The 23,414-nt window shown below is 47.3% G+C and overlaps 1 long non-coding RNA gene across 4 annotated transcripts in view; it reads left to right on the top strand.

Annotated features, from left to right (window-relative positions):
* The window catches only part of LOC110353853 (uncharacterized), a 158,688-nt gene continuing 135,274 nt past the window's right edge, over positions 1-23,414 (top strand). For all 4 annotated transcript variants that reach the window (XR_011804118.1, XR_011804116.1, XR_011804117.1 and 1 more), the window contains exons 1-2: positions 1-145; positions 21,759-21,872. This is a non-coding gene — a long non-coding RNA (uncharacterized lncRNA). The remainder of the gene's footprint in view (positions 146-21,758; positions 21,873-23,414) is intronic.

Raw genomic sequence — 23,414 nt, 5'->3', positions numbered from 1 at the left:
ACCTGTGGGACATGGGAACCATGGTGAAATGCTCCCGCTTTAGGGCATCCTGGGTCCTTTTTCAGTTTGGTTGAGAAGAAGGTGGTAGCAGCTTTTTAGACCTGCTAGGGAGAGAAGAACTGATTCCTGTTTCCCACTGAGTGAGGTAATTCCTTTACTTTTTCTTCTTTCTCCCAAGAATTTGAAAGGATTCACATTTAGCAGAAAATGCTCGGTTTATGAATGTATGTTTATGGGGGTGGGTTATGAAGCACAGAGAGAGACTCTAATACTACTGTTGAATTTGTTAAATGCATTTTTAAAGGCAGGGTAAATAGATGTGGTGCTGAAAAGCTGGCAGGGACTGAAAAATCAAAACAGCTTATTTTGAAAGTGTTAAAAAAAAAGGATCCTGTATTTATTTATTTGTATTGAAACAATTTGATGTAGAAGCTGTCACCCAGCTCTGTGTGCAGTTGCCTTGTACACGGGGCAGTGGTGGCTGTGTTTCCAACCTGGGTGATGGTGTGAGGACACACACGCACCCTGCAGGAATGTTGGTCCCAGAACCTGTGAAAGCAAGGCCCTGCTCTGAGGAATGTGCTCGAACCCAGTCCCACGGGGAGCTGGCAGGGCTCTGCATGCCGACGCCGGCCGTTCGCGCCGCACTCCGTATATCTGCCTTAGCTCAAACCTCCCCGCCGCGCAGCCAGCTAATCCTCTGGGAAGCATGCAGGGCTCTGCTCCTCTGCGTGTTGTTTTTTTATTTTTTTTATTTTTTTTTCTGTTTAGTCTAGACTATGAGACTCAGTGGCGCGGCGACTTCGTGGGTTGGTGATGGATTTACTGGGGGTGGGATGTGGTGAACAGGGGGTATTTATGCACGTGTGCTGATGCACCCAAGCCCCCTGTGAGCGTGTTTCGGGCATGGTTGCCGAACCCTCTGCGGATTGCTGGCTTCCCTTTGTTGCCCTCCTGCCTGCAAAGACCTGAAATATCTTTTTTTTTTTTTTTGTGGGAGGTTGGGACAGTGGGCAAAGTAAAAGTATTTTAAAGTAAATTGTTTTTCTGTCCTTTGGGAGTTGGAGGGAAGTGAGCATGAGAGAATCTTTCTGGGAGGCCTTCACCCAGCATTGCAGCAGCAGAGCTTGAAGAGTACAAGGTCACAGACCCACCGATGTACCTTTCTGCCCTCTACAAAACGTATACTGTGTTCCTCACCTGAGAGGTGGGCTCTGGATAGTGAGAGCTCCTTTTCTCAGCTGATGAACTGCAAAGGCAAAGAAGTAGCACTTGCACTGTCTTGGCTTTATGTTTCTGCCCACATCACTATTAAGACAGCAAAGAGTCCAATGTCACAGACAAGCAAGACGTTTCTAGTTGTGTTCTTATTCCTCAGCAGAAGGTCGTAGGGAGGATGGTATTAGTTGGCTTTCAGTTGACTAAAAAAAGCTACCTGAGGCATCAGGATCCCATTGAGGCATCTCGTGAAATCCCTTACTTTTCACCATGTTGTGGGAACTCCAACTCAACGTCATGCCTGTAGCTCTTCTGTGCTATGCCCATCTTCTTTCCAGCCCTTGGTTTTCCTTGCTCCCTGTCCATCACCTTTCAGACCATTTGGCATAACCCTAGTTGGCCTTCTTGCAGGGGATGGTTCTTCCCTTTCTCATGTCCTCACTCTCACATGCCAACCTATGGTGTGTGCTTCGCCCTGAGGCTGCCTTGCTCAGGTGACGTTGACCCATGAACGTGTCAGCAATGTGAACGTGTCAGCAATGAAATGGCTGCTCATCACCCCCTTTAATGTTCACCCCAAAGCTGTCCAGTCTGTTCACCAGACCCAAATCACAGTGAATAACGTAGAGGTAAGAAAAAACGTCTCTTATTACCAAGGTCCGCAAACCTCCGGTAATTCAGGGGATGGAGTTCATAGCATACGGTACTTGTGTGGTGGTGTCCCCCCACTCGTCGCCACCAATCCATTCATTTAGTCTGGGCGTTCCTTGTTGAAATGCACATAAACTGAATAAATTTATATCTTGACAAGAATAACATCCAGCATCCGCTGCTCTTCCTGAACTACATCCAGATTGCCCAGCGAGCATTTAGTTGGACCAGTAATTATTCCTGCCTTCATTTAAAATAGATTTTTCTGCTTCCATAAAAGACTTTACAATGTAAACATCTTCCCTCCCTATGGTATTAGGCTTTCTTTGTCTTTATTTTCTTTTCACATCCAGTCCATTCCCTGTTGACTTTCAGGTTTAGCACTTTATGTTCTGCAGCCACTTTGTTCTGTGGAGCCTTTGTTGTTCCCTGTTCTTCCTCCAGGCAATCCCTTGCTTTATTTATAGGGCATCGCCTGTACACTGCACACCCACACTGCTTCCTGCTCGCAGGCATGTACTGCAGAAGGGACCTTCTAAGGTACAGCAATTATTCTGTCGTGCATAGCTCCCCTTTTGCCACCCTGGAGCTGTTACAGCCCCATCAAAAAATAAAAAATCAATAACTAGAAAGGAAAAGTCTGCGGTGTTTTCTAAAAAATAAAATATTCTTATGGGAGGTGAGGATGGAAACACATGTTCCTCCTTTTCCCCTCCTGAATGAGAGCAGGAGTGGAAAGTACTAGCCCACAGCTATCCTGGCAAAATTGGGTAGCACAATGCATTTTTATTTTTTTTTTAAGTCTCATTCTTGATTGGCCTGAAGGTGAGGCTGCTCCTGATGTACTCCTGCTTACATAGGTGTAAAATCAGGTGTTTTATCTCTCCTCCAGCAGGGGAAAAGCCCTTGTAGTGTCATGGGAAGGGCAGAATAAAGTCACTCGTGTCTCTCCTTGTAATTGCTGGATCCATGGCCATCTCATCCCAGGGTGCCTTCTGCTGTTCTACATCCAGTCCCCATTCCCAGGTAGGTTCCCTCCATGTGTGCACCAACACAGATCTCAGTGGCACTTCCCTGATTTATGGGCTGCATGAGGCTGAGTTGAATTTTTAAGCATTGCCACTTAACATAACTATGGCCTTCATCCTGCTGAAGCCCATGTTCCCCCACAAATCCACTGATGCTTCTGAAGATATTTTGATCCGAATAACACAAAAATCTCTAAGGGTGCTGCATGTTGCCCTGATCCTTGAGGCTTGTTGGTGCAAGCTGTCTCTTACTTGAATGCTTGCTACCCACTGACCTTCCAAGGAGGCTGGGACCTTTTTGGACCTGCAGAGGCCACATCTCAGCAACACGGGGGAAACAGTGGATCTTCTAGTTGAATTGCTAGCTTCTATTCAGTGTGCCTGGTAAGCCACTAAATTTTGTTTGAATTCAATCTTTCTGGCCCTTCTCTTCCTACGAACAACCTACAGTATAGACATAGCAACAGTGGGTAGAAATAAGTGACAAATCAGCTCCTTCATAGTGGGTGCACGCTTCTTTGTTTTTTAAAGGAAATCTCAAAATTGAGTCTTTGAAAATGTGTCCAGCTGAGTTCTAACTTAAGAACAATTGAGAAAGAATCTGTCAAAACCCCCAATTTTAGAAATGGATTTAGGGAGCTCTGGGACCTGTCCCTCAGTGCCTGGCTCATTTGGAGGTAGCTCTCCTGGTTGCTTGCCCAAGTTTGCCCATCCCTGACACAGAAGTGTTGAGGGCCCTGGATCATTATGAAATGATAATTGCAGTTTAGGGTAAGCAATACCTCGGGTGTCACCAGAGCAGCTAGGATTGGTCAAACCCTGTACCTAAGGATTATCCAAATTCATGAGTACAGGCAGCCCTTGCAGGCTGCAGCGCGTTTTGGCTCTGTGCAGATTTTCAGGACCAGCCCTTTGTCCCCCAGCACTGGCAGCCCCCAGCCCCACATGCAGCTTCCCCATCCCCCAACCCTGCTTCTCACATCCTGAGTTCATCAGTTTAAATCGCATCTTAGTGTAAATTGATTTCATTCCAGCCTCTGCTTCCACCTCTGCCTTGCCTTTAAATTGTATCTAGTCTTAAATCAATCTTATTCCAGCCCTCAGCTGCTGCGCTCTTCATTCCTCCATTTCAACTGCAGCTGCTCTTAAAGGGCCCTGGCTCGGGGATGAGTTTCTCTCCCAGCCCCTGCTACCTTCTTGCTCCATTTAAATCACCTCCAATATCAAGCAGCACTCACCTGCCCATCCTCCCAGCCCTCGCTTGCTCGTTGCTTAGCCAGTTAATGTTTCCCCTTTGCAGCTCATCTGGTTTTAAACCAATTGGATTATTTCTTTCATCTCCATAATGTTCTAAATTATTCCTTACTTTCTGGCCTCTCCTGAATTTCCTCTTCCTCCCCCCCGTGTTTCAATCTGTGTGGCAGTCATAAGCAATGCTTCTGGAAATGCGATGTGACGGCTGCTGAATGCAGCGTGCAGGGCAGGAGGACAAACCACGGCTGTCCCAGCAGAGCTGGGGCTTAAAGAGGGGACTGTGGGAAAGGGAAGAAGGATCCTCTTCTGGTTGGGTCTCTCGAGTTGAATTATAAAGTGATTTAGGCACGTGCATGCAAGTTTGGGAGGTCAGTGATGCAATAAATGTTTTGGAGATTTGTAAAGGAGTCTGACTGGAAACGGCCTTTGGTTTTTCAACAAACTAAGCAAAACTGACTATGAAGGTCCTGAGTTTTACTGATGTTTAGAGCTGAAAGCAAAAAGATGCCACACACCTGCTGGTTCTTCCATGAGGTGTGAGAGGGCAAAAAAAGCCGTGTCTTTAAAGTAATTCCATGAAGGCTGTTAAGGAAGAAGGTTCCCAGTCAGAGACAGCGATGTGACCAAATCCCACCATCTTCTGGTGATAATCAGGTGCCTACATGTCACACTTGCCTGTGAAAATCTCTTCCCAGTTGTCTGTGCTTTGAGATGACATTCAAGAACCTACCCTTGCCCAAGGAGCTATTTCTTAAAACTACCAAGGACTTTAAAAGTGGGGTCAGAATCTGTCAACAGTCTCAGCAGACCCCAATTTTTTGTGTTTGCGTGCATACACAGGCTTATTTTCAGAAAAAAAAAAGTAAAATATTCCTTTGTCCTCTCTCATTGAGTGTCCATGGTAGTAGTAACTGGCTACAGCTATTCTCCAGATCTCTAGTGGCAGGGTTGGTTCACCAGCATCTCTGCACTGGGGGTGAAAGGTCTGGTATCCACCACTGGAATCACCCCTGAATGTTGTCACCTGTGGTGGTATGAAGGTGTCAGCATCCACCCTGTGCATGCAGGACCACCAGGAGGTGGCTCCTGGTAAAGCCATTGAGCATCTCTTGGCCAAAGGCTTTGAATGATGACTGAACAATATGGACAGTGTTCCAGGTCCTTAAGGGTCTGTGTAGGCATCCTGGGCTCTGCAGCTGTCAACAATGTTCCTAGGGCTTCTGGAGACTTCAGTCAATTCAAGCTCACTTTGGGAAAAGAATGAGTCCAAAGACAAAAGAGAAAGAAGGACAACGAATCCTTCAAGCTGAAGATAATTCATGCAAAATCAGGTTAATGTGGATCGCTGCCTTGTGACCCTGTGTCGATTCCCTGAAGTCTCCAGAAGAGCTCTTTTTTCCTTCGATGTGCTTCAGTTCAGGTGCTAGCTGATCACCTGGAGGAGCTGCCTGACTCAGATGCTCCAGAGTGAGTGCAGTTGGTTAGGATGTCTCTGTTCCCTGTGTTAATGAGCAGAACTGGTGCATTTTTGGGCCTGAACAAGGCAATTAGCCTAGTCTGTGGCAGATCAGCAGCAAGCATTCCCACATGCACAGAGCTGCTCTAATTGAATCTTCACCATAACCCTGCATCCCAAAGGCTCTGGTCATGGTAACTATGCACAGTGGGTCCTTCCCTAAAGGATACCATTATTTGATAGACAAATAATGTCCATCAGACATCTGGCCTCTTTATCTAAAAGCAAGGTGTGCATGGTGTTGATGGGTTTGGAAGCCAGAAAAACCTGACAGTAAGTGTCTTTCATTTTTGCTAATAAAATCCTACCCTTCTAATTAAACTTACCTGGTAAGATCATCAGGTGATAATATGTGTGCTGTGTTGCTGTGTGGTGATTTATACTGTGCATGCTGACTTACAGCAGCTGCAGGTTGGGCCCAGTTTTTTCTTGGATTTGTTAATTCTTAAATGTAGATGCCCAGCGGTGACTAGAGAAACAAATACCTGAGTTCTCAACTTGTCTGACATCCCAAAGGTGTTCAATGAGATGTCCTGGCTGGTGTGAGCAGGGCTGTGACTAGAGCTGGGAGTGTTGCTGTGGGGCGTGCAGAAAGCTGAAGCCTCCTCTGTGGAGGAGATGGTTGGAGACAAAGCGCTCCATCCATCAAGCTGTAATGTCACTGTGGGTGTTGGATGGTTCAGCCCCAGGGAGCCTGATAACAGCCCCAGGATAACATCAGGTGTGAGCCTTGCAAGGCCATGCTCTGTGGAAGGGCAATGTCACCTCTTCATTCTTCCTCTTGGCACCAGTGTCACCGGTTGTTGCCCCTGTTGGGTGGTAAAAGCAGAAAGTGAAGATGTTGGGCAGATGTGCTGTAACAGCTCAGACCTTGTGTAGTTTGGTGCCAGGAAGGCTGGAAACGTGCACGCAGCTGCCAGGCATGCTGGCACCTCCAGTCTGCCCTGCACAACGCTACTTCCTGATGGCAGTAGCTTTTATTACTTGCAGTTTATGGATAGCAAGTGATTTTTTTTTGTCAGACCTGAGTCACAGGAGGCTGGGGAGTATTTCAGGGAAAGTGTTCCTGCCTGGGGGAAAAAAAAAATCTTGTAGGCAACATGGCCAAAGTTTAGGATCAAATTAATGTTACAGAGGATAAGAACTGCTGTTCTGATGATTCCTGGTCTGCATTTTGAACAAGTTTGCCAGTGAATCCTTTAACCCCCGAAAGAACTGAAAAACGTGGGGAAAAGCAGGAGGGAGAAACACATAAAGCAAGGCAGGTGGGATTTTGGTGAAAGAAAATGCAGCCCACAGGCAGGCTCCGAGCCAGTCGTCCAAGCTGTCAGGCCAGGCTGCAAAAACAAAGTGAATCAACAAAGAAGCATTCAGAGCTCAGAGGAGCAAGTTATAGCAAATAGGTTATTGTCATAAGCATTTTTGCTGGGATTTACACATGTGGTTAGCATCAGCTGGCTCAATAGCACACAGTGCTCCCCACTCGGGCTTTGATCTCTCAGTCAATTGCCTGCATGCCCCGTGGGTACCCTGCTGCAGCAAGGGATGAGCCTGTGCTGGCACAGGGGATGCCAGCTCCAGCAAAGACTTAGAGGTGTCTAGGGCAGAAAATCTGGACATAAATCTTCAGAAAGTAGTGATGTGTAAGAATAAAGAGTTGCTGAGGAATTTCTATTGTCTAAGTGTTCACCAGCTTTCTATGAGTTATTCTTCTTCAGGAATTTCAGGAAATCTCCATTAGAGGTTGTCTGCATTCAATTTTTTTCTCTGCTTGGGTAGGACACTGGTATATCTGCTCCCATGGTTTTTGTGCAGGGCTGAGCCATCCCCATGCTCATCAGGAATCCAACCTGCAGGACACTTTTCTTGCCCAATGCCTATGTGGAGCAGCTGAGGAATGGAAAAGAGAGCTTGCACCAGATATTGTGATTTTTTTTTTGGTACTCCTGGCTCAGCCATTGGTTTCCCTTTACTGTTTTTGTCGATTGCCCATTAGAAGCAGACATTTCTTCTATTTTTCTTCTCCTAAACTCTCACCTTCAGGCTGAGAGAGGTGAGCTCTTTGTGCTCTGTCCTACCTCTGCAGGGGATGGGAGTAGGAGAAAGCATACGAGGCGATGAGAGGGAATGCTGTGCAAGCGTGGGAAGTGGTTCCAATCGGGGCATTCAGTGGCCACATACTTGATCAGCATCGTTAGCTGGAGCTGGACAAGGTTGCAGAATTTGTCTTGCGCTGATTGATTTTTGCTTCTTTGCTGGAAATCTGGCAGGATCCTTGCCCAACGTGTTGGACAGCCCTGATCTAAAGCCTGCCCTGTTGGACAGAAGCCTGTTCTGTTTGGTTTCCAGCAAGCTATCCTGTATCTTAGCCAAATCTGAGGCCTTAAATCGAAAAGGAGAGCAAAACACAAGTCTCTTGTATCCCCTGTTCAGTGCAAGCAGACCAATCTGCCACACTACTCATCTCATCTTTTTCCTACTTTTTTGGGTAGTAGGCAGTTGAGAGGAGCATGGAAGCACCTTGGGGCTTTCAAACAGAAAGTGCTCTTTTGGCCAGGAACTTCAGAAGCCATTGACAATTGTAATTTCCTGTGTAATGCATGTCAGAAGTTGGGGGCCTGGAGATTGGGAGTTTTTCCTGTTGTGTGGGAATGAGCAGGTAAATGGGAGAGAGATGCTAGCAATGGCCTTACTGGAAGAGAGCCAGCAGAAGCTTGGTCTTTGATAGCAGAAATCTCACAGGAAAACTCGTCCTTGGGGACGCAGGTCAGGTTTAGCTGGTTTCTCTACTCAGGGAGCTATTCCTTTATATCACATACATAATTACATTTACTCTGACAAGGAAAAATGTCTCCAAGATGAATTATTCTGTTGCAGCGACACTCAGGGCTGCTGTTACCCTGAACCCAGGCCATTTTCCAGTCAATCTCCCACTCCATGGAGCTGCTTCACTAGCAAAGAAAAAACTCTGCATTTCAAGGGCAGCCCTGAGCATCAGGGAAGAAACTTGCCTAGCAATTTGAAGAAATGTTGGGCCCTTGCAGGTTGGAGAGAGATCATCTGGGTTGCATGTAGTGAGGTGCCTGTCTTGTAATTGTGCATTAGTTTCTGAGTATGATATATGAAAAGCTGATTAGCTCTGCAGAAGGTCACAGCAGTCCATAGCACTTGCAAATGATTTGAAAATCCCACAGTGAAATAGATGATACAAGTTTAAGGACTGCAGTGCTGCATTACAGACAAATCAATGTTCAGTTCACAAAAAGCACATGGAAACAAAAAGCCCAGATTTCTGCATGCCCAGCCATTTGCTGGGTACCACAGCTGTGCAGAGAACCACTGCTGCCCTGCAGAGCAGCCTCCAAAATCCCAGCAGCCCCAAGACAGTGTCAGAGTTATTCTTGTCTTTGTGATGGATGGAAGTGGTGTTTGCTGTCCGGATAACCCCCTCAGATCACCATTTTCTTGTTCTCTGGGAAGCTGTTTTATTTCTTCTTGCATGAAAGGTGATCAGATAGAGAGCGTGAACATTGGGCTGGGCAGGGAGTGATGATGAATGGGACGTGCAGCTGAAGAATGGTCAGACCTTGGAGCTCATGGAGCAGCAACTGCTTTTTCCTTTTTTCTTGAGCTTCTGCTGGGACACATGGGGATTACTTGGTTTCATGGTACAGTGGGATCTGGCTGCTGGAATAAAAGATAGACGGAGAAGTGACGATGTAGGGCTGCGATGGTTTTACCCAGCTTGCTTCTCATGCCTGATGCCCACCTGGGGTTTCTGTTAGCTTTGCAGATGTGACTATGAGAGCAATGTGACTACTTTCATACTGTGGTGAAATAAGGATTAAGGATAAATATTATCCTGTTGAAATTTTGGGAAAACTTGCCAGTGACTTTGCAGGGACTGAGAAATTAAACCCAATGCCTCCCTGAAGAGCTACATTTGCCTCTGTGTGCTACATTCAGTCGATGCAGTAATCATTGAGAGACTAAAATGTGCAGAATGGGTTAATGCAGTTCTGTACAGTTAACTTATTTAGCATTTAGTGTATGCCTGTTTTCTATGGCTGTTAGGTTATGCATAGGGATGGGGCAGAGATTAGCACTGACAGAGGGGGTTGCTTCCTGTGTTTGGGGCAATGCCTGTCTATGCAGATGGGTTTTTTTTTTTTTTTTTTTTTTTTGCTATGAAATGCCTGTTTTGTATGGTAATCCTTCTAAAGCAAGGCCATTTTAGAGGTACAGTATGGAGAAAAGGATTGCACATCGTAAACGATATCATAGTTACCAGCCGCACAAATAAATTACTGACTTTCCTCCTGTTGGTGGAGGGAGGCCGTCTAAAAATGTGTTTGAAGGCTGCCCGGTTCTCATTTATAATCGGGTTTCCTACAGAACAAATAAAAGCCAAATGGGAATGATGGAAACTACTCGGGGACAATCCAAGCTGTATAATTGGCTTTCACACTCCCTCTCTACCACCCTAGAAGCCAAACTCACTAACGTCTTTCAGTGACTTCAGGACTGAACAACATTGTCCCACTGGTTCTTTTTATACGAATAATTACCCATGACCCATCCAGAGCTGCGTGAATCCGGGGATACCAGAGCTTTTTGCAAATATTGATGAATGAAGTGCGATTGTCCCATGGTCCTGAGCAGTGGGTAGCTATTCCTTCAATTCCATGGTCATTTTGAAATCCTCCCCCTTGCTGCCAGGGTTGGGTGGAAGATGTGTGTTTTTCTTTCCCCACAGGAATTCCCAGGGGTTTGAAAAGGGCTCCAGTTTCAAATGGGCACATAACATTCAAATCCTGAAACACAAAAAATAACTTATCGCAGTAAAATACATCAATACAAAATATTTCATAGGTCTAACTATTTTTTTCATAGCCATTTGCTGTAAAGCTGCCTGAAATGTCTGAGATTTAGTTGTGCTGAGAAAAGCACCCTGCAACTCAGATGTCAAAACTGTCCTTTTCTTAAATGCTGCCTGGCTTGTTGCAATTGGCAAAGTTTAGAAAAATTTGCATTTTTGATGAACGAGCACTTGGGGGATGGGAAAAAGGTGCAACTCGGGTCATCAGAAAGTGTTTGATCAGCTTCAGCTCACTCTGTCAGAGCTGGTGGCTCCTCAGAACAGCACAGCTACAGGGAGGTGTCCTGGCTCCTAGAAAACAAGCTGAGCAACAGTCCTGGGCTGTCTTCTCTGCCTCTGGAAAATATCTTTTTGCTGCTGAAGGTGCCATCTGCCAATGTACACACCATGCATCCAGCTGCCTACCTGCCGAGGGAGCAGCGTCAGGCCAATACTGACAGCTGGAAAATCCCAGCACCAGTGGGTGGCTGAGCTGCTGGGATCATACTTGGACACAGAAAATGGTGAATGAATGCTGGCATGGGAATGCCTTGTCCTCGGCCAGCATGGTCCCTGTGCCATGTGGAAGCCCCCAGGTGTTTTATCATGCCTTGTTTCTTGACAGAAGAGCAAAACTGATTGCCCCTCTGTGTACTTCTCTAATAGTAAGTAACTTGGAGGATGCTGAGAGCAAGCACTTAGGTGATTTACCTGTTCTCAATCTCATAGGCAATTATCGGCTCAGCCTCCTTGCACAAAGTGGGCTCAGTTTGTCCCCCCTCTGTGCTCTGGGGTGACACAGCCTGGAGCCCACATTGAAGGAAGCAGAGAAGCTCTTTCCCAGAGCCCCGTGTTTCAGAGGAACAGCAGCAGCTGTGTTTATTTCTGAAGGAAGGAAGGATGTGCCCTGTGTTTAAGATACAATCCATACCTTTTCATAGAAAACATTCAGAGTAGATGTCTAGAAGACCTCAGGTGATGCAGAAGTCCGTCAGTAGGGATGCTCGACCTGCAAAAGAGGAGGATTGAGGCCCGCAACCCCCTCCTCACTGATGGGAGTCCTTTACCACCCCATCTCTCATTCCGTGTCCCTTAGAACCCAGAATGGTTACAGGACAAAAGAGCTTTCTTCAACATCTGGGAGCAACTAGAAAAATCCAGTCAGTGAATGTGGTGGGGAGAAGTGACAGTAAGAAATGGAGCAAGGAAAGGTAGAGCATAGGTAAGGACTCCACCTTCTTTCTTCCACAGTAGAAATAATGCCATATTATAAAATTGCTTTATTTATCATAACACATTTAATCCAGAGACACAGTACTCCTGTTTTTCGGCAGTTGTTTCTCTTGCAATTATTTTTCTATGTCAGTGACTGTGTCCACGGGGTGCAGCCACCTCTCCTGTGCACGTGCCAAACTCGCGCTAAGTCTCTGGGAAGCTGTGCGTGTGTATCAAGAAGAGAACAGATCCCCTTTCTGTTCTCAGGAAGGCTTTGCGTGTGATTTATGAGCCTGGAGAAGGAGCCTGGAATAGCAAAATGCCAAACGAAGGCATGCCCAGCAAGTGAAAGGACAAGGTGAAATCCACAAGCCTTCAGAATTAATTACTGGAACAATGGAGCTGACGCAGTGATGAGAGCTCACCGTAGCTGCTCCAGCCAGCTTTAGGTGTAAAGGTGCGTTTGTTCATGGCTCAGGGTTTCCGTCTCAGTGCTGACAGGGTGATAATTCAGTCCTATAAAGCAGCAAATTATCACTGCCTTCATAGCATTAATTTCCCTCCCTAACAGACACCATAAAAAAAAATGAATGCTTTTTCCTCAAGGCCTTGGCATGGCAAATTTCCCATGGCAGCCCATGAGATAGAGCTTTATCTCCAAAGACATCCTGTAAATAAGACATCAAGATCCTCCTTCATTAAATAAATCTAATAAGATACTCAATTCATAATACGGCATCTTCAACACCCCTTCTAGAGATGATGTTGGTACTTCCTCTCTTTTGACCCACATGCTGAGCACATTGCGTAGGCAGATATAGGTAGGGATGTATGGATAATTATAAAACAAAGCATATATGGGGCTGTGGGTATACATAGGTCAGACCTGCTCTCCTTTGTCACTCCTGGAGAGCCCCTGTGTCTCCAGCTCCATCAATGGGTATGGTTTCTCATGCTGAGCAGTCACCTGGGGGCCTGCTGCTAAATGTCCTGATCCCACCGGAGATGATCGTGCATTAACACGAGCCCTCAAACTTGTGAGCTCCAGCTGACTTGCTTCAAGCTTAATCCTTCTGGTGGGACAGCATTACCAAGATCAGCTGTATCCATTTATCTTTCTAACTGGGAGCCTTCATACATCAAAGCCTGCCCGCAGTACGCAGGTGTCTGTGTGCAGAGGATGCTTCCCCCCCTTGCTCTGTGCAGTAATCCGTGCTGGTCCACAGCTGTGATGCAACTCATCCACCAGTGTGCCGGAGTGGGGGAGATGTTTGTGTCAGGAACCACTTCATCCTCAGCTTTATGGGGATGCCTTCAGTCCAAAAAAGTGGTGGTTGGAAACTGCCTCCCTTTGTTCAGAGCCCACTTGAGTTGTTTTTTTTTTATGTGCCCTTGAAAGCAAAAGCCCCTGAAGCCCCATGGTCTCATCCTCTGTCCCTGAGGGACACTGGGAGGTGACAACGGGTCTGTGAACTCACAGGACAGGGGTTTGAGAAATTTAATTTTATGAGGAAAGGCTGAACTGTTAGGGAATGTAATAATCAATCCTGAAAGATCTGCTGGAGCCCTGTGGTGGGTTTGCCCCCGCTCTAATTCATGCTGAAAGGGTGGAATTTTGTGAGAATTGTTTTCAGTTCCAGCAAGATAACATTCCCTCTTTGTCTTTTCCTTTTTGATTAATGTAATAGAGCAAAAGAAAATTAATTTGCCACTGGGCTAAATTAGTGGATGTTTCACCATGGTGCACATTTATTATGGCTGAGCACTCCCCTGCTGTACAAGGGACCAACAGGGGACATTGCAGAGTTTCCTGATTTACTGCTATTTGGGGGCACTGACAGTTTGATAGGACCTCCAGCTTTATTTATTTATTTATTTTAAAGTTTGGCAGAGGGAAAGGGGTGGGAAGGAAAAAAAAAAAAAAAAAACTTAGAAAGAGGCTTTGTATTCCTGGTTTTCCTGGTCTGGATTCAAGCAATGTTTTCAGCAGAACCTGCTCCCGTTGGGTCCTCCAACGCCATGCTTGGTCTCTTTGTCCTCCCAAGGCTGAGGCTGCCTCTCCCCTCCAAACTGCATCCAACCCCCGATCAACTTCATAATTAGCTTCTGTAATAGACCGCTTAATCCAAATAAATGCTCTTACTAATTACAAGAGGAAGTTTGGTCAGAGCTGTTCACCTACTGCTGCGCCTCTGCCCTGGGAACTGATACCCGCTGGCCCCCTGTTCTGACCACAGCCCCGGGGCTTCAATTAGCCCTGGCAATTCCAATGAAAACAATTCTCAATTTTTCTCATTAAAAGATGAAAGAGGAGAGAAGAGGACTGTTTCCCCCCTTACCCAACTCTGTTAAAAAAAATAAAAATAAAAAAAAAAACCTGCACGATAATTTTGCGCTGTGGAGAAGGCGCTCTGCTTTCATGGCCCCTGATTAGGGAAGACAATGGGATTAGTTCAAACTGAGTTGAGAGGCCTTGACGACTCCTTTGCTGGCTAAATTGCGGACGAGGGTGGATAATGGGAGATTGATTAGGGTTAATAGACTTATTTTTACAGGTCACGCCGCACAGCACTCTGGGTTGCGGTGCTCCAAAACATATTATTGCAAGCCATAAATCACGCGGCTTGGAGGGACTGCAGGGCTCCCTCCCTCCCAATTGTTGCCGAACAATTGACTTTTGTCTCCCTGTTGCTAGTGCTACCGCCACTGCCCCCCATCTTTTGGCAGGGCCCGATCCTGGGGGGCTCAGCACCTCCCCCGGCACAGCCAAGCACCCCGCAGAGCCATGGAGAGGAGCCTGGTGCTTGGCACTGCTCAGGATCTGTCCCTGAAAGGCTGCCATGGGGCGGGTGGGACGGATGGGGCACTGGGGGCAGGGAAGAGGGGTTGAGTTTTGTAAAGCGCATTTTGTGAGTCTTATGCTTGGGTATGAATGGGGACCTTAAGACCAGCTCTGTGGGACTCCCAGGTTTGTTTTCTCTCATTTCTAAGGTTACCGAGCGTGTTCCAGCAGCTGGAACAACTGCGCGGTGCTGCCGGTCTCGCTCGGGCTCCATCGAAACGAGCCCAGCCAAGGGGAGGTTTCCAAAGCAGTGGAGGGGGAAGGAGTGGCAAGGGGGGCAATGAATTCCCACAAGGTTTTCAGGCTCTTTTGGCTCAAAACATGACCAGAGGGAGCACGTGAAAAGCTAGCACTGCTTATAACCCCATAGGAGCATCGCTTAAATTTCAACTCCAGGTCAATGTTAAGCAGGGTTAATTGTGTATATTGGAAATTGCAGGCATAGAGGCTTTGTTTAGAGAAGTCAAAGAGGAATGCTTTCTAACAGGTGGGGAAGGTGGGAAAAGCTTATTCTGTTCAATGCATAGCAGTGTGTCCTTCAAGCAAGACGAGGTTCTGCTCTGTCTTAAACCAGGAGAAAACTTGCTACCTTGTTGGAGCGCTGTGCTTTTGCAACTGTGAGCTCTTCTGGTTTTGTATCACTGTACCTTGGTCTCAAATGGGATATCTTATTTTCTGCAGTCGGCAGTAGCTCAGAGCGTGTTATATTATTCCACTGCAACCCACACTACAACAAACTGCAATAAAAATCCCCTCTGACAGCATGCCACAGAGTTACAAGTGATTGCTGCCATGAGCCGTATCATTAAGTGCCTGCACCGTGGTAAATACTAGAGCTAGAGCTGGAGATTTTTCCACTGGCATAATTATCTGAAGGAAAATGCCCTGTTTGCAAAATCAGAATTTTCCATGGGGAAATGCATGGTTTTGTTGTTTTCCTCCCTCTCTGCCTTTCGCTCCTTCCCACACAGGCACTGTCACATCAGAATTTTTCAATTTTGTTTTCCTGAGAAAAAAAGCTGGGTTGTTGTTGGTTTTTGTTTTTGACTTCAGAAAACTCCATGCATGTGCATGGAAATGCCACACAGCTGCAGGCAATGCTCTGTACAAACACTACTGCTCCCGCAGCACTGTCAAGGCAGGGAACGCCGGCGCGGTGACAGGCAATGGCCACGGCTCTGTGGTCCCTGGAGCACACACAGCACGAAGTCATCTGGTGGCCAGGCTGCTCTGCCAGCAGGATGCCCTCATACGGGCCAGCAAAAGCAGTCTGGGCTTGTCAGAGAAAGCACTGACATGATCTCTATGTATTTATGGCCACAGATTAAATGGAGCAAAGAGTTTTAACTCCTTAGCATTTCTAAAGGGCTGACTGCTGCAGTGCTAATGCTCTATGTGAGAATTGCCCTGTGCCAGATGATCTCATCTTTTTATCTCACTTTTCCAGGCTTTCTCTTCTTTCTTGCAATGCCTGTACCAATTGAAGCTGCAAAGAGAAACTTTGTGGCCGTGCAAGGATATCCGGAGGCTTTGTGAAAATTGTCTTCTCTGCAGAGGAAGCAGGATTAATTTTGGCATGACTCAGGTGTTGCACACTTGCATGGCTCATAAAACAAAAGCAAAAAATAAATTTAAGCATGGTAACCAGCTGGCGTGTGGGGATGCCCTAAACTGCAGTTGTGGGCTCTCTGCTGTCACTGCAGTCATAACAAATACGTTGCTGGCTAGTAGTGCCCTTTGTCCAGAGATAAGGTGCTCCAGACAGCTGTCTGTCTGTAGTCAATGTGTGCATTCATGAGCCTGAGTCAGCCAACAGTTAGATGATGTGCTTGGCATCATCTGGTTGGTCAGTGGCAAAGGTCTTAGGGTTCAGAGCTCCTTAGCTCCCTGGATGGCTGCAGGCAACATCAAGGACTTCAGTGCAGATGGATGAGTCTAAAGCAATTCACTGCCTCGTCCCTGACCTTAGGCACAGTTTGCATCATAGCAGCTTGGTCATCTTCACAAAGGCATTTGCTACATCACACTTTGCAACATGAAATGTATCTGTCCTGATACCACGCAAGGATCTGTCCAAACTGCTCAAAGGCAGGTAAATACAGAACAAAACCAGGTCTTAACCCCAGTATTGCACCGTGCATTGGGAAATGCCTGGATGATGCGTGAGAGGAACGAATTAAACCAATTGCAGAGTTACCACAGCTTGCTCGAGGCTGGGCAAGCCATGGTGGTTTCTGCAGACAGGATTGCTGTGGGGTAAGCACACCCTGAGCTTTACTGCTTGTGGACGGGCTCACTGGGAGCAGCTTTTGGTGAGGGCTTCCTCCTGCTCCCCAAGGACAGAGGCTTCATGAGCTCTGCCCCTGGCTTCTCCCCAGCTCCCTTTCAAACGTGGAGCCGCTTCTGCATGAGTGCTCCTGCTGATTCTCATTTCCAAAAATGGCCCTGCACACAACATTTCCTTCCTGTGAATGTTTGCAAAAATGAACCGAATGATTCCCAGTGCTGACGGAATATGTTTGCATTTCTTTATGCAAAGCAAGAGCTGCAAATAATTTTTGGCAGTCTCGTCCTGGCTTGCAGTGGCAAAGTAACAACAGAACGTAGGTGAAGATGATGACAACTTTAGAAAAGCAACCAAATCCAAGCAGATCAAGCATATGTATCTCATATTATGTCTTCCATACAAAAGGAGAGGCATTTTTACGAGGAGAAAATGAACTGGAGATGCCTACCTCGGTGTACATTGCGAACAGTGATAAGATAGTGTTACCTGGAGGTGACTGCCTGGGTTTATCTTGACTAGGTGTATCTAGGTAAAATCTGTAATTCTTTGTCTAGACAATGATCTCACAACAAGAGAATGAACTTTAATAAGCTGTTCTGGTGGAAAAAAAACCCTTTTGTGTAATGGAGACAAAGCCAAGGCCCTTATGAGCAACCCTACAATAACAAACCTGTGTGTGCATAAATGCAGCAGATGGGGAAGGTGATGGCACTGGCAAGAGGATTTCATTTCAAAGTGTCAAGCAGTTATTTCAGATAACAGGGTCAAAGGCAAAACCTCCACCTCCCTACCCAGAGTTTGCTTCAAGGGAAAGGAAGGGCAGGGAGCATTTCTGTGTGAGCCCTGCTCACTGCACCTTTGAGAAGTGCTAAGAAGGGCAATGGGAAGAGGTGAACCTGAAAGCCACGTGGCTATGCATTTGAAGAGCTGTCAGGGGTTGCTCATAGAAAGGGGAGTCTTTGGGTCACTCCTGGAAAAACAGCAAAAGGCCCTGAAATGCTACATTCCAGTATAGTTTTTTTTTTTTAATTATATTTTTATTTTTGAGATATTTCTTTATAGGGTGCAAACTTGCTGTGACCTCAGCTGCCTGCTACAGACCCGTGGGAGATTTTTTTAAATTTTTTTTTTCTTTCTGCCTATGGCTCCCTTGGCACCAAAGCCCTGGGTGTGTTATGTGATGCTCCATAGCTAACACGACACAAAGGCAGGCTGCATCATCCAACAGGTCAGGTGCTTCTGCTTTTACAGCCTTCTTTCACAAGTGGAAAAACACCTTCTGCCAAGTGCAAATAGCACCCAGCAAAGAAAGCCAATCCTCCAGAAACATCTTTGTTTCCCTTTTGCTTTGTGCAAGGAAGAGGAGGAAAACAGCATCAAACATTGGCAATTCAGTACAACGCCAGCTCTTGATTTTGCACCATAATGAGCTTTAGGCTGATGAAATCGGCCTTGTTGGGACGAAATACTGAAAGTTCTGGTGCTTGAGAAGATCTCAGTGAGACTGAGAGTGTATGATGCTGATGTCCCAGTACCGCCCCTCCCTGGATTCAGGCTCTTAACTTGATAGAGCCAGAGCAAGAAGCAGCCTCTGGCCTGGACATCTCATCCCTGGTGCTTTAACACTCTGCAAATTGCTGTTTTCTCCCAGCTGCTTCTCACAGAGCTCCTCTGCTCCCTGGGAGAGCCCCGTGAAGGCATCCCCCTGCTGGGGGGGGCAGAGGGTGTGCATGGGGGCACAGGGCAGAGCGTGGCAAGCGGTGTGTTCTGTGCTGACAACTGCCAAGAAAGTGCAAAAATAAGCAAACCTAAAAAGCGAGGATTCCATGCGATTAGCAGCGCTTTGCATACGGATGAGGAGCTGAGCTGAAGCAGTTGTGCTCTGGAAGCAGCCGTCAGTGCTGCTGGCACCAGCCTGAGGCACAGGGTGGGTGTTTCCCCTCCTCACCATTGCTTTTGCTCCCCTCTGGGCTGGCAGAGGGGACTCTAGCTGCAGCACCTTCCGGCTCTGCCACCTCCTCCCGAGCTGCAAAGCGGTGGGAAGGAATCAGAGCTGGGGCTGAGGCTGTGTCCATGGGTTTAGGAGGTTTGGGTGCCAACTAGGACTGGTATTGCTTTGGTGTTGTCTGTAAGGAGACCTCTCCCATGGGTGGTGCAACCCCTAAATGGACTCTCTCACCCTCTTTCCCCACCTGTCTTTCCCTGTGGTGTGTGGTGGGAGCCGTGACCCTTGCTGCAGCTGTTATCCTGAATCTAGGTGCCTGGGCAGGCTCTGCTCACCTGCAGGAGCTCTGCGAAACAGAGGAAACGCAAGGAATTGCAGCAAAAGCTGGAGGCACCCAATGTTGAAGGGTAATTCAAAGAACACACCCTACCTGCTTCTGGGGACTTGCATCAGGACAAAAGGGACCAGTGCTGGGGAGGATCCCAAGGTCATCAGCGTGCAAAGGGGAAGCAGTGGGTGCAGAAAAGAAGAGAGAAGCCCCAGAGCCCCCCTGATGCTTGCCACACTCCCAAGAGATATCTTTGGAAAATGAGTAGAATGGCTCAAGATTTTCCTTTCTTTTCTGAATCACTGTAAAGCTCTGATGCCAACTGCAGCACGTGGGATATGGATATCTGTTGGGGGGGACCTTCTGCTCCTCTTCAAAGGAGATCGTTAAATACATTTCAGCTTTTGTGTAGACTTTTGTGTGGACTCAGATCATCCATCAAAGATGACTTCTGATCAACCCCCCCTTGGGAGGAACCTCTCAGTAGTAGACTTGAACCAGGGAGGGACGAAAGAAAGACAAGCTGAGGGAATAATAACACTCTTTAGGCACCGTCCTTCATTAATATCTTCAATAAACAAACACGTACATCTGAATATTGCTTTCTCTTACACACCCACTGCTATCACTTAACTCTATTCCACATGAAAGCGCACTTGTCATAAGCCATTTCAACTCCTATCCCAAGTTAATATATTAGCACTCATTTCATTTGCATTTTAATGGCGAGACTACACTTTTCAAATAAATGACTGCACTTTATCAAAGGATTACTTCATTTTGACTGTAATGCCTCTTTGCCATGTGGGAATCAGGGAGTGAGGAGGTTGAAATAAGCCTTGCAAAGCAGACCCGTTGGTTTCAAGAGCACCAGCCTTGCTCTTTACAACTCCATCTTTGTAATAAGGGGGAAAAAATAGCAACATGGAAACGTGCTGGCTGTTTCCCTTTGTACTGAGGGGAGATGCTGATTATGTAATTTCAGCCCATCATTTTGTTAGGTGCAGGGGCTCCTCTTCTCCAGGGAACATCACTAAGGGTTATTGATGGCCTGAAGTGAACCCGCGGATAGCAATCCCTGGGGTTTCTGTCTCTCCAGGCTTTGAATCTCAGCTGTGCAGCTGAAGCCTGTTCCAGTGCTGGGCCCCATTCCCAGCAGCTTGGAGCAGCCTCCTCTGGAGAGAAATTCAACAACCCTGACTCAGGGGAGGGGTAAGATGGTGGCCACACTAGGGACTCAGCTGACAGCTTATAGGGCTAAAACGCCAGGATTTGTGGAACCAAAAATACTCATTCTTTACTTCTAGAGGTAGAAAGATGTGCAATGTTGCATGTGGCACGCTAAACCTTCACAAAGCAAACACAGCAAGGAAAAACAGGAATGCAAAATGCAGTGGCCAGGGCAAGAAGCTCCATAATGCCTGTCCTGCCTAAGGCAGTGCTGACTTCCCACCTTTTTTTTTGCAAAGGAGCCAAGCAGAAAACGCAGGGGTGCTGCAGGTATTGCTGGCTTGTCCTGGCCCAAAACACCCCCTGGCCCAGCAGAGGGGCTGCAGGCTCTTTAAGGGCTCCTGCCTGGCTCCACCTGGTGCAAGGGCTGGGGGGAGATGCAGCAGGAAGCAGCTTCACAGCTGGGGGGTTTGGGGGATGTAGGAAGGTGTCTTGTGGCAGAGAAAGCTGCTGAAAGTGGCCGTGGGTGGCGCTGGCAGAGGGCTGAGCACCCCCAGAGGCATGTATGTATTGGGAACTTGCATGGGGATGGGAAGGGGGAAAGCAATCCAGGAGCTTAGAGAGGCAGCCTGCTCTAAAGGGCTTGTCTGGCTGGTTATTTGATTTGGGAGGTCCTTTTCCCTTTGCATGAGAGCTGGGAGTGTTTGGGGGTGGTGGTAGAGCCCCAGGTGCTGCTTTTCTGTTAAGCTGACCACCTGGCTGGCTGAGCGCTCCTTACAGGGACGTGGGGTATGGGGATGTATGGGGTTACAGGGAAATGGGGTATGGGGTTAGTACTTGCTGTTTAATACCAGGTTGTGTAAGAAGAAGTCTACTGCTGAAAGAATAATCCCCCCCCCTCCCCCCCCCCCGCCAAATTTTAAACTTCCTTCTATTAGTGTCTGTGTGGTGGAAAAAAATGCTGTGGTTCATAATGCCCCAGTGCCTGTGAAGGCAATCAAATTGTCCTTAAATATCAGTAAGTTTTTAAAATAAAACTGAAGTCAATCTTTTAGTTTGAATTGGAATAAAAGTGAGGTGTCAGCTTCCATTTGTCAATGGGAATGTTGCTGTGGGAAATGTTATTAAAAAAGAGCATGTGGATTAAATCCTACATTAACTGAAGATAGGATAATGTACTGATCTAGAGCCATTATTTGCAACCCAGGCTGTGATAATGAAGGATGCTGGCAAGTTCTAATGTGTGAAATGTTAGTGGGGATAATAAAAGTTTCCAGCAGTTCATTTTTTTTTATGTTATAAATTAATATGTTGTATTGACAAACCGAACCGTGAGATGTGAAGGAAAAACATCTCCAGTGCCTGTTTGCAGAAGGGTTGTATCAAGAAGAAAAATCTGAGGGTCTTCCAGCATGGTCATTGATTAGAAACACCTTATTTCACCAGGAGCTTATGCACTTGGAAAACTTCTCCAGCCTTGGAAATGAGCCATCGTGGATAGTAGCAGTGGATTCTTCTGGAAGCCCTCCAGGCGTGGGTGCAGGGGCCCAGCTGGCAGAGGTAAGCAGGCTTCTCCTTCCTGTGACTGTACACTGCAAGTCAGAGCTTCTCTGGGTTTTGAGAAATGTGCTGTGCTAGGAGCAACCTAGGGGAAGGAACTGAGGAACTGATGTTCGTGTTGTGAACCTCTTAGGGCTTTTTATCTCGGGATGTTTCTAGTCTGGTCTTGGGGGCTGGTTCCCACTAGCAGTTGAAGCATGTTATGTACCTCTTCTGTTTGGAGTCCTCCATGGGGTCCTTTGTGCCAACCACTGCTTTGGGATGAATGTGTACGTGCGGTGTTCTGCAAAAAGCCTCCTGGTATGAGCTGCCAGGAAATGCTCTGCTTCTAGGATGTGTCGTCCTTTGTGCTCGAGATACGTGTCCCTCCTGTGGTGTGGGAGAGGCGAGGACAGCTCTGTCCTGGTGCAGCAGGCTGGCCGTGGTGTCACTGGGAAGAGCTGTGACAAATTGGCTGATGGATTGCCACGAGGGCTCTGCGCAGAGCAATGCAGATCTGCCAAAAATGGGGCTCGCTGAGGGGTGAAGGGGAGATGAAATGGAGCCCATGGGAAAAACAGGCACTGGGATGGGTTGCCCAGGGAGGTGGTGGAGTCACCATTCCCGGGATGTTCAAGGAAAGGTTGGACGTGGAGCTTGGGGACATGGTTTAGTGGGTGACATTGGTAGTAGGGGGATGGTTGGACCAGATGATCTTGAAGGTTTTTCCAACCTTAATGGTTCTTTAACAGCGAGAGCAGCAGGTCGCTTTTCCTACTGCCAGCTCCAAGTAGGTAGGAGAAAACCTGATGGAAACCATCGGCTTCCTTCTGGTTCTGCTGGGGGTTACGTGCCTCGTGTTTGGCTGTGGGCCCTCTGCACCCTGTGGCTGTCTCCAGAAGGACACAGAAGAGAGGGCTCTGCAGTAAGCCTACCTGATGCTGGTGCAAGCAGCCAGGGCCTGACCCCGTGGTGATGCTGAACACAGGAAGGATGGGGATGTGCAGCCCTCCTGGGGCCTCGCGGTGCCCTCTGGCCACTGAGGTCACACCGAGGTGATCGCTCTGCACCTCTGCTGACAGCCCCCCAGCCAGCATTGCGGACCTAACCTGTTATTCATCAGCATTTTAATTGCTACACTTCTTACCACACGCCTCAACTATTTCATAAACGCTGGCTCTAAATCCCCCGAACATGTTTAAAATAATTCCTGAGGCGTGCACGGACAGGGCTGCCCGCATTCCTCCTTGGTTATATGTAACGCAGCTGAAGCCTGGGATGGCTGTGGCTGCCTGTATTTACGCCACAAAATCTCCTCTGTGCTGCCCAGGATTTGAGTCATGTAACTCATGCGGGCTGCCCAAAAAGCTGAAGCAACCAGCAGGGCTTAGCAATCCCTCCTAGGGGCTTGTAACCAGAGGCTCTTTGCAGTACGTGGCACATACACGTCTCAAAGTAGTGGTAGGAAAAATGGCTCTTGCACATGATTTGAGGGAAAAATCCCTTTGCTGTGGTGCTTTGCGTGTATTTGGGGCCTGCCACTGCCTCGCTGGGGGCTGTGAC

The sequence above is a fragment of the Anas platyrhynchos genome, chromosome 19, assembly GCF_047663525.1.
Source record: "Anas platyrhynchos isolate ZD024472 breed Pekin duck chromosome 19, IASCAAS_PekinDuck_T2T, whole genome shotgun sequence".
In the NCBI taxonomy this organism is placed as follows: Eukaryota; Metazoa; Chordata; class Aves; order Anseriformes; family Anatidae; genus Anas; species Anas platyrhynchos.
This window is presented reverse-complemented; position numbering and strand designations above follow the sequence as displayed.